Here is an 11,801-nt window from a genome sequence, read left to right as displayed (position 1 = left end):
CTCCTAATGGGTGTGAAGTGGTATTTGATGATGGTTTTTCTTTGGGGTGGGTTTACTTTTATATATTTTTAGATGAGTCTTCTGATACTTGGAATTTGAGTGTCCTTACTGTTAAAATCAGTCTCACAGAGGCTCTGTTTCTTATATGTGAAATAGGAAATGACAATAACTTTCTTCTAGAGTGGTTTTCCCGCTTTTTATAGTAAAATAAAAATAAAATTACTATATTTAAGTGTGCAGTTCCGTGGCATTAAGTGCATTCATGGTGTTGAGCAAACACCACTACCGTCCATCTTCAAAACTTTTTCATCTTCCTCGAGGGCAACTCTTTATCCATTCAACACTAACTCCCCATATTCACCAACCCACCCCACTCCCACCCCAAGTGCCTGGTAGCCACCATAATGCTGCTATGAACGTGGGTGTACAAATATCTGTTCTGAGTCCCTGCTTTAAATTCTTTTGGGTGTATACCGAGAAGTGGAATTCCTAGATTATGCGGTAATTTTATGTTTGATTTTTTGAGGAACCACCATACTGTTTTCTACAGTGGTTGTACCATTTTACATTCCCACCAGCAATTACACAAGGGTTCCAGTTTCTCCACATCCTCATCAGCACTTGTTATTTCCCCTTTTTCTTTTTTTTTCAGTAGTAGCATTCTAATGGATGTGAAGTGGTATTGTGGTTTTGATTTGTATTTCCCTAAAGATTAGTGATGTTGGGCATCTTTTCATGTGTTTATTGGCCATTTGTATATCTTTGGAGAAATGTCTATTCAAGTACTGTGCCCATTTTTGAATCAGGTTATTTGATTTTGTTGTTAAGTTGTAGATGCTCTTTATAAATACTGGATATCAATCCCTTATCAGATATATGATTTGCAAATATCTTCTGCCATTCCATGGCTGCCTTTTCACTATTGATAGTATCCTTTGATGCACAAAAGTTTTTAATTTTGCTGAAGTCCAATTTATCTATCTTTTCTTTTGTTTTCTGTGCTTTGGTGTCATGTCCAAGAAATCATTGTTAAATCCATTGTCATGAAGTATTCCCTTCTGAGACTTATAGTTTTAGCTCTTGGATCCATTTTGAATTAACTTTTATATACAGGGTACAACTTATTTTTTACATGTTGCTATCCAGTTTTCCCAACATCACTTGTTTGAAAACACTGTATTTTCCCCATTGAATGGTCATGGCACCCTTGTCTAAAACCACTTGGCCTTATATGTGAGAGTTTATTTTTGGGTTCTCCATTCTATTCCTTCAGTCTATTTCTCTGTCTTTAATGACTCAGTATCATATGGTTTTGATTACTATAGCTTTGTAGTAAGTTTTGAAATTGAGTATGTGAGACCATATAAATTTTAGATGTTTTTTTCTATCTGCAAAAAACACCATTGGGATTTTGATGAAAATTGCATGGAATCTGTAGATTGATTTGGGGTAGTATTGACATATTAACAGTATTAAGTCTTCCAGTGAACAGGAACAGTCTACCCTGTTCCTTCATGAGCAGGGTACTCACTGTGCATTTGATGTGTATTTTCCTGATGACTAATGATATTGAGCATCTTTTCATGTCCTTATTAGCTATTTTTATATCTTCCTTGGAGAAATGCCTGTTCAGATCCTCTGCTCATTTGTTTGCCCTTTTCTTTTTTTTTTTGATGCTTGCTTTTAAAGTTAATTGACACCTGTTTGATCCCAACACACAAAACAACACTTGAACCACAGAAAAAGTTCAAACAAAATAGAGAGTTAAGAAAAACATCTCTTCCCCCAAGTTCAATTCAAACAGTGCAAGACAGGAAATGGGGTTTTGGTGATAACTTTTTTCTTTTTTTAAACAGATAAATCTAATCTCGTATATCTGTCCCCCCAGAAATAAAGAATTTTGCTGTCTTAATTCTCATATATCATTTTGTCACATCATTCAATTAAGCCTCTAGATTAAAAAAAATGGATAGCAATTGGACTGGCCATTGTGGAGTACATTATGAACACAATGAGATTTGTTGTATTCTCACATCTTCAACCAGCAATTGTTGGAGTCACACACATGTCCCAGGCTGACTGGTGACTCCAGTGAATGATTCAACCACACCTACACCACAGCACACAACTCCAGTCTCTTCTTTGTCTGTTGCCCAAAGAAGCTGCTCTTTGAGGCTGTTCCTAGTGACTTGTAATTGTGTCTCTTACATCTTTAAAGTCCACATTCCTTACCTTCAAGCAAAACTAAAGTAGCAGTGCAGTTTTCCCAGCACTGCTTATTGAAGAGGCTGTCTTTTTCCCATTGTATTCTCTTTCATCCTTTATCAAAGATAAGGTGACCATATGTGCATGGGTTTATCTCTGGGCTTTCTATCCTGTTCCATTGATCTGTATTTCTGTTTCTGTGCCAGTACCATACTGTCTTGATTACTGTAGCTTTGTAGTATAGTCTGAAGTCCAGGAGCCTGATTCCTCCAGCTCCATTTTTCGTTCTCAAGATTGCTTTGGCTATTCAGGGTCTTTTGTATTTCCATACAAATTGTGCAATTTTTCGTTCTAGTTCTGTGAAAAATGCCATTGGTAGTTTTATAGGGATTGCATTGAATCTGTAGATTGCTTTGGGTAATATAGTCATTTTCACAATGTTGATTCTTCCAATCCAAGAACACGGTATATGTCTCCATCTGTTTGTATCATCTTTAATTTCTTTCATCAGTGTCTTATAGTTTTCTCCATACAGGTTTGTTTGTCTCCTTAGGTAGGTTTATTACTAGGTATTTTATTTTTGTTGCAGTGGTAAACGGGAGTGTTCCCTTAATTTCTCTTTCATATTTTTCATCATTAGTGTATAGGAATGCAAGAGATTTCTGTGCATTAACTTTGTACCCTGCTACTCTACCAAATTCATTGATTAGCTCTAGTAGTTTTCTGGTAGCATCTTTAGGATTGTCTATGTATAGTATCATGACATCTGCAAACAGTGACAGCTTTACTTCTTCTTTTCCAATTTGTATTCCTTTTATTTCTTTTTCTTCTCTGCTTGCAGTGGCTAAAACTTCCAAAACTATGTTGAATAATAGTGGTGAGAGTGGGCAACCTTGTTTTGTTCCTGATCTTAGAGAAAATGGTTTCAGTTTTTCACCATTGAGAACGATGTTGGCTGTGAGTTTGTGATATATGGCCTTTATTATGTTGAGGTAGGTTGCCTCTTTGCCTACTTTCTGGAGAGTTTTTATCATAAATGGGTGTTGAATTTTGTCAGAAGCTTTTTATGCATTTATTGAGATTATCATATGGTTTTTATTCTTCAGTTTGTTAATATGGTGTATCAAATTGATTGATTTGTGTATATTGAAGAATCCTTGCATTCCTGGGATAAACCCCACTTGATCATGGTGTATGATCCTTTTCATGTGCTGTTGGATTCTGTTTGCTAGTATTTTGTTGAGGATTTTTGCATCTATGTTCATGAGAGATATTGGCCTGTAGTTTTCTCTTTTGGTGACATCTTTGTCTGGTTTTGGTATCAGGGTGATAGTGGCCTCATAGAATGAGTTTGGGAGTATTTCTCCCTCTGCTATATTGTGGAAGAGTTTGAGAAGGATAGGTGTTAGCTCTTCTCTAAGTGTTTGATAGAATTTGCCTGTGAAGCCATCTGGTCCTGGGCTTTTGTTTTTTTGGAAGATTTTTAATCACAGTTTCATTTTCATTGTGATTCGTCTGTTTGTATTTTCTATATCTTCCTGGTTCAGTCTCCGAAGGTCGTGCTTTTCTAAGAATTTGTCCATTTCTTCCAGGCTGTCCATTTCATTGGCATATAGTTGCTTGTAGTAATCTCTCATGATCCTTTGTATTTCTGCCGTGTCAGTTGTTACTTCTCCTTTTTCATTTCTAATTCTGTTGATTTGAGTCTTCTCCCTTTTTTTCATGAGTCTGGTTTATCAATTTTGTTTATCTTCTCAAAAAAACAGCTTTTAGTTTTATTGATCTTTGCTATTGTTTCCTTCATTTCTTTTTCATTTATTTCTGATCTGATCTTTATGATTTCTTTCTTTTTGCTAACTCTGGGATTTTTTTGTTCTTCTTTCTCTAATTGCTTTAGGTGTAAGGTTAGGTTGTTTATTTGAGATTGTTCTTGTTTCTTGAGGTAGGATTGTATTGCTATAAACTTCCCTCTTAGAACTGATTTTGCTCCCTCCCATAGGTTTTACATCGTCGTGTTTTCATTGTCATTTGTTTCTAGGTATTTTTTTATTTCCTCTTTGATTTCTTCCATGATCTCCTTGTTATTTAGTAGCATATTGTTTAGCCTCCATGTTTTTGTATTTCTTACATTTTTTTCCCTGTAATTAATATCTAGTCTCATAGCATTGTGGTTGGAAAAGATACTTGATACTATTTCAATTTTCTTAAATTTACCAAGGTTTGATTTGTGACCCAAGATATGGTCTATCCTAGAGAATGTACCATGAGCACTTGAGAAGAAATTGTACTCTGCTGTTTTTGGATGTAATGTCCTATAAATGTCAGTTAAGTCCATCTTGTTTAATGTGTCATTTAAATCTTGTGTTTCCTTATTTATTTTCATTTTGGATGATCTGTCCATTGGTGAATGTGGAGTGTTAAAGTCACCTGCTATTCAGCGCACGTTCGTGGGGAACCTGGTGCTAAGCCATTCATAGACGACCTGCTTCTGGGTCAGGGTTTCGTATGTAGCAGAGCAGCTCCCTCACTGCGATCTATTGAAAGTCAGCCCTTGACACAAGGGTTTGTCGAAAGGTGATTAAAAAAAAAATTAAAGTCTCCTACTATGATTGTGTTACTGTCAATTTCCTCTTTTATGGCTGTTAGCATTTGCCTTATGTATTGAGGTGCTCCTCTGTTGGGTGCATAAATATTTACAATTGTTATATCTTCTTCTTGGATTGATCCCTTGATCATTATGTAGTGTCCTTCTTTGTCTCTTGTAATGGTCTTTATTTTAAAGTCTATTTTGTCTTATATGAGAATTGTTACTCTAGCTTTCTTTTGATTTCCATTTGCATGGAATATCTTTTTCCATCCCCTCACTTTCAGTCTGTATGTGTCCCTAGGTCTGAAGTAGGTCTCTTGTAGACAGCATATATATGGGGTCTTGTTTTTGTATCCATTCAGCCAGTCTATGTCTTTTGGTTTGAGCATTTAATCCATTTATATTTAAGGTAATTATCAATATGTATGTTCCTATTACCGTTTTCTTAATTGTGTGGGGTTTGTTTTTGTAGGTCTTTTCCTTCTCTTGTGTTTCCTGCCTAGAGAAGTTTCTTTAGCCTTTGTTGTTAAGCTGGTTTGGTGGTGCTGAATTCTCTTAGCTTTTGCTTGTCTGTAAAGGTTTTAATTTCTCCGTTGAATCTGAATGAGATCCTTGCTGGGTAGAGTAATATTGGTTGTAGGTTTTTCCCTTTCATCACTTTAAATGTGTGCTGCCACTCCCTTCTGGCTTGCAGAGTTTCTGCTGAAAAATCAGCTGTTAACCTTATGGGGATTCCCTGTATGTTATTTGTTGTTTTTCCCTTGCTGCTTTTCATATTTTTTCTTTGTATTTAATTTTTGATAGTTTGATTAATATGTGTCTTGGCGTGTTTCTCTTTTGGGTTATCCTGTATGGGACTCTCTGTGCTTCCTAGACTTGATTATTTCCTTTCCCATGTTAGGGAAGTTTTCGACTATGAACTCTTCAAATATTTTCTCAGACCCTTTCTTTTTCTCTTCTTCTTCTGCGACCCCTATAATTTGAATGTTGGTGCGTTTAATGTTGTCCCAGAGGTCTCTGAGAATGTCCTCAATTCTTTTCATTCTTTTTTCTTTATTCTGCTCCCTGGCAGTTATTTCCACCATTTTATCTTCCAGCTCACTTATCTGTTCTTCTGCCTCAGTTATTCTGTTATTGATTCCTTCTAGAGTATTTTTAATTTCAGTAATTTTGTTGTTCATCATTGTTTGTTTGCTCTTTAGTTCTTCTAGATCCTTGTTAAATGTTTCTTGTGTTTTCTTCATTCTGTTTCCGAGATTTTGGATCATTTTTACTATCATTACTCTGAATTCTTTTTCAGGTAGGTTGCCTATTTCATCTTCATTTATTTGGTCTTTTAAGTTTTTACCTTGTTTTTTTGTCTCTAACATTTTTTTTTGTCATTTCTTTTTTTTTTTTTTTTTTTTTTTGATGTGTGGTGCTGTAATCCTGTCTTACTGGTTGTTTGGCCTGAGGTGTCCAGTACTGGAGTTTGCAGGCAGTTGGATAGAGCTGGGTCTTGGTGCTGAGATGAGCACCTCTGGGAGGCCTCACTCCAATTGATATTCTGTGGGGTCTGCGGTTCTCTGTTAGTCCAGTGGTTTGGACTCAGAACTCCCACCAGAGGAGCCCTGGCCCAACCTCTGGCCTGGGGACCATGATCCCACAACCTTTGTGGCACAGTAAAAAAAAAAAAAAAAAAAAAAGGAAGAAAGAAAAAAAGCAGCAGTACAATATCAAAGAGTAAAAAACAAAATAGAATTAGGAAGATAAAAATTATATTAGGAGAAATAAAACTATAATTGAAACAACTGCAACATGGTAAAATAAAGCCACAATAGAAAAAGAGAAAAAAAAAGGGGGGGGGGACAAGCCAGAAGGAGAGAACAATAACAAAGTATAAAGAATAAAATAAAATTAGAAAAATAAAAGATTTTTTAGGAAAAATAAAAATATAAAAGGATCAACAACAATGAATCAACAAGGTAAAACAGGAAAATGTAAAAGAGAAAAAAAAAAAAGCGTTGGCTCTGGGGGTGGGGTTTAGGCGGGGGCTGGAACTTCGGCAGGGGCAGGGTTTTGGGTGGGGCGGGACCTAGGTGGGTTGGGGGTGACATTAGAGCATGGGCCGGGGCCTAGGTGGTGAAATGTTCAAGTGTGGGCAGGGCCTCTGCTTACGACATGCGCAGAAGGGGAGCAGCAGCACGTGGAAAGGAGGGCCTCTGCTGTATGGGGTTCCTGAGTTTGGAGGTAGCCACCTGAGTGAGGGTGTGTGGGTGGGGTTTAGGCCCAGTGTGTTGGAGGGGGTATCAGAGGGGGTCTCCGAGTGTAGACGTGGGGCCCCGGGTGGGGGTGTAGGGGTGGGGCTTGGGCTCTGCGCGGTAGGAGGGAGCCTCCGAGGGCAGAGGATTAGGCCCGGGAGCCCTACAGGTTCCCCGGTGCCTAAGAGGACAGGGAAAGTGCTGGCCCTGTTCCCTTCTGTTCCTCCATGCCCCTCCCCCAGGGTCTCCCCCATCGATGCTGGACCCCTAACTGTGGGTGGGTCCCGCTGGGTGTAGGAACAACTCCCCTCCCCTAGCCGCCCCTCAGGGGTGCCCATCCTGTAGGTCCGGCCTTTACTTTTGCTTCCCCTTCCGTCCCTCCCACTCCCTCAGGACCCATGCAGCTGGAGGGGGCCTCAGTGAGCAGAGGATCAGGCCGGGGATCTCAGCAGGTTCCTGGGGGCCCAGGTGGGCAGGAGAAACCTGTGCATGCTCCCTTTTGATCCTCTGCCCTCCCAATGGTCCCCCCATTTCCCCCTTCAGGCATGGGATCCCTTCCCCTCCCCCAGCCACCCCTCAGGTGGGGCAGTCCCATCCTGCCTCCACTTTTCCTCTCTCTTCACTTGCCCCAAGCCCCACATCCTACCCAGTTGGGGTCCCTCCCATCCCCTTAGGTGTCCGTTGTCCCCCTCTGGTGCCTGGTAGGTGCCCTAGTTGTGAGGAGACACAAATTTGACGTCCTCCTAGTCTGCCATCTTGACTCCGCCCCCTCTTTTGCCCATTGTTGAATCAAGTTGTTTGGTTTTGGTTGCTGTTGAGTAGGAGTTCTTCATATATTCTGTATACAAGTTCCTTATCAGATGTATGATTTGCAAATATCTTCTCATATTCTCTGAGTTGTCTTTTTACTTTATTGACAGTGTCTTTTAAAAAATTTTTTTTAAATTTTGATGAAGTCCAATTTGACTGTATTTTTCTTTTGTTAGTCATGCTTTTGAGTAACAAAGACTCCAAGGCCAAATCCAAGGTCATGAAGATGAACCCCTATGTTTTCTCCCAATAGGATTTTAGTTTTGACTCTTACATTAAAGTACTGAGTTAATTTTTGCATATGGTGTAAAGTAAGGGTCCAGCTTCACTCTTTTGCTATATGCTATATGCCTATCCAGTTGTCCGAGAACAACTTGTTTAAGTGTCTACGCTTCTTTGTATTCCTTTGACCCCTCCACCCACTGCAGTCTGAACTTTGCTACTACTACTGCCCTGAAACTGCTCTCACCAGGTCACTAATGGCTACATTTAATGTGCACTTTTCAGTCCTTTCCTTTTTGAAATCCCCCTTGACTGCTGTGGCTTCCCACCCCCTAGCTTTCTCCCACCCCTCTGGCTTCTTCCACTCAGTCTCTGCCCACCCCACAGCTCCCGGTTTCCGTTTTCAGCCCTACACACACTACCTGGGTAATCTCATCCTCTTTCACAATTTCACTTGCCACGTAAGTACTGATTTTCCCCAAATACTTAACTCTCCTTTTATATCAATGTTATTTGCAAATCATATATCTGATGTGTGATCGATATCCAGTATATATACAGAACTTCTACAACTCAGCAAAAGACCCACAAACCATCCAGTGAAATGAATAGACATTTCTCCAAAGAACATCTCAAACTCAACATTTCCAAAATAACTCTTCTCTGCTTCAAATTTGCTGCTTTGTGTGTGCTACATCTGTACATGGCACCCCATCCATGGTGATTTCCCGAGGGAAAAGCTCAATTTATATATAATAAAATGCAACCATTTAAAGTATTCATTTCAATGAGTTTTGATACATTTATATACTTGTGTCACCACCCCTACAGATAAAACACAATGCATTTCTATCTCTTCTGGAATTTCCTATGTGCCCCATCCCATTCAATCCTTTCTCCACTGCTGGCCCCAGGCAATGACTCTCTGCTTTATTCTTAGAAAGATTAGAATTTCTTTCCCAGAGTTTCATGTAGTTGGAATCATGCAGTATGGTATATACCTTTTTGAGTCTGTCTTCTTTCATTCAGTGTAATGTTTATGAGATCCATCCATGTTTGTTGCTTATATATATTTTGTTAAATTTACTTACGTATTCATTTAAAAAACTTACTGTAAATGCTATTTTAAAAATCTCAATGTTCAATTTTGTTTATATCTAGGTTATAAAAATACAATCTATTTTTGTATATTGACTTTGAATTTCGTGACCTTGCTAAATTCACTTTAAGTTCTAGCAGCTTTTATTTTGCAGATTCCTTAAGATTTTACACATATATAATCATGTCATGTTTGAACAAAGCCAATTTATGTGCTTTTAATTTCTTTTTCTTGCCTTATTGCACTGACTGGGACCTCCAGGACAGTGTTGAGTAGAAGTGGTAAGGGCAGATATATTTGCCTTGTTCTTGATTCTAGGCAAAAAATATTGTCTTTCAAGTGTCATATTAGCTGTAAGTTTTTCATAGATGCCATTTATCAAATTGAGGAAGTTGCCTTCTATTCCTATTTTGTTGAGAGTTGAATAGATGTTGAATTTTGTCCAATTTTATTTCTGCATGTGTTTGTCACATTGGAATCATATGACCTGCTTTGGCCAGTGAATGCCAGTCACAGGCCTCTCTCTGCTGGGCAGGAGCCAGTGTAGGATTTGCTACGTCATTTCTCCACGGCTGCAGTCATGGTAGAATGAAGCACTGGACATGAATGTGAGCAAGACATGAGCTTTTGCTGAAATAAGCCACAAGACTGGGTGTCTGTTTATTGTGCATTATAGCTTAACAGAGAAGGTTCTTGCCCTCAGGACAAACTCTTTGCCTTCATGGATCTTACATTCTAGTGCAAGGGAAGCAGAAAAACAAACACACATTATAATGTCAGGTAGATATGAGTAGAATGAAAACCAAAGCAGATATAGCAGGACACAGGGATAGAGACTGTTTTAGTTTTAAATAGGGGTATTGGGAAAGAAGGTAACAGGTGAGCTGAGACCTGAATGAAGTGAGGGAGGGTCTGTGTGGTGTCGGGGGAAGAGTGTTCTAGGTAGAGGGACCAGCCATGCTCAGCCCTAAGACAGGAATTCCAGATTCTTCTGGGCATGGAGGTTTGTGACAGAGCTGAAAGAGCCATCCTCGAAGAGGAAGCAGAGAAGGGCACATCCACCCAAGGGGCTCTGTGGCCCATTCTGGTTTTGTGGGGACCAGAGAAGCTGTTGGACAGCAGATGTCTAGCTGGCGATGGTCTTGTCATACTCCTTATACACCAGTGTCCCTCAACTCCTGGGATTTTGAACAGTGGGGCCGGGCAAGGAGGAAAAAAGGAGTCACTGAACTTCTTCCTGACCTTCAGGCACAGAGGTTTGTTTTCTCTGAGAAAACCCACGTGACTGACCTTTATCAGATAGTTCCTGACCATGACTTTCCTGAAAGTTATCTCCACCGTAAAACTCAACAGCTTGCTACTGTCCTTAAGAAGACGCCTAAACTCAACTCTATTGTCCAGCTCACCTCCTGTCTCCTCCTTTCCCTCACAGAATTCTGCTCCGTCACACTGGGTCTCTTCCAGTTCCTGCACTGAGACGTGCTTTCTCTGAGCCTTCGCAAAGGCTGTTCCTTCTGTTAGGAACGCTCTTCCTCCCTCCTCCTGGCTCACATCCCTCAGGACTCAGTTTAAATGTCAGTCCTCCTGGGAGGCTTCCCAGACTAGCTTAGGTGCTTCCATCAAATGCTATCTTAGCGTCTTGTCCTTCTATGAACATAGCACTCATCACACTGTATTGTAGCTTTACAAAGTTATCAAGTCATTCAATATACAGAGAAGTATAAAAAATAATATAGAGAGCACGCATAAATCTATCACCCTACCTAAGCAATAACTTCTCTGGCTGAAGCCCACCGTGAAGCTGGACCTCAACATTGTGCCTCCTCCCTATTCCCAGCCACGGCTTAAATTCTGTGTTTAACTTTCCATATGTATCTTTATACTTTTATTACACATGCATATAAGCCTAAACAACATACCTATTTTGCTTGCCTTTACACTTTATGTATGATATTACAAAGATATTTCTGCAACTTGCATTTCCCTCTCAGCCTTATTTTTGAGATTCATCCGTGTGGACACAGGTAAGTCTAGATCATTTCTACTGCTGTATGCATTGCACCACAATTCATCCATTTTCTCCACTGATGGACATTTAGATCATTTACAGGTTCTTGCAGTTTCAAACCACTCTGCCTCAAGCATGACTGGATCTGCCCTTCATGCGTATGTTAGTTTCCCCGGGCGCAAAGCTAGGAGTGTAACCGCGGGGTCATCGTGCCTGCGAGCCTTTAACTTCATCCGGGACAGGCAACCAGCGCTTCCAAGTGGTGGTAACACACGGTGGCTTTTATGTCGCAACTCTCCCTCTGGATAGCAAACGCCTTGGGGGCTGGGACTCAGAACAGTGGACAGAGGACACTAACACCCGTTTGTATGGCGAATGGCTGGACGCAGGGATTCAGCGTAATGTCGCTCAGCGGGTGGTGAGGGACCGCGGAGCGGCGGCTCGGGGCCTGCGGGGCCCTCTCTTCCCGACGCGACGCGTCTCTCCTCAGGACAAAAAACACCCCAAAAAACCAAAACCCTGCGCAGCGGCTCCGGGCGCGGTGAGCTCCCCTCCCCCGGAAGATCCGCCGCCGCCCCGCCCCCGCGGTGGCTCGCGCCCCGCCCCCGGGGCCGAGCGCCGGGCGATGAC

This window comes from Phocoena phocoena, chromosome 21 (assembly GCF_963924675.1).
Source record: "Phocoena phocoena chromosome 21, mPhoPho1.1, whole genome shotgun sequence".
NCBI classification, from domain to species: domain Eukaryota; kingdom Metazoa; phylum Chordata; class Mammalia; order Artiodactyla; family Phocoenidae; genus Phocoena; species Phocoena phocoena.
The sequence above is the reverse complement of the archived record's forward strand: the minus strand, read 5'-3'. Positions refer to the sequence as shown.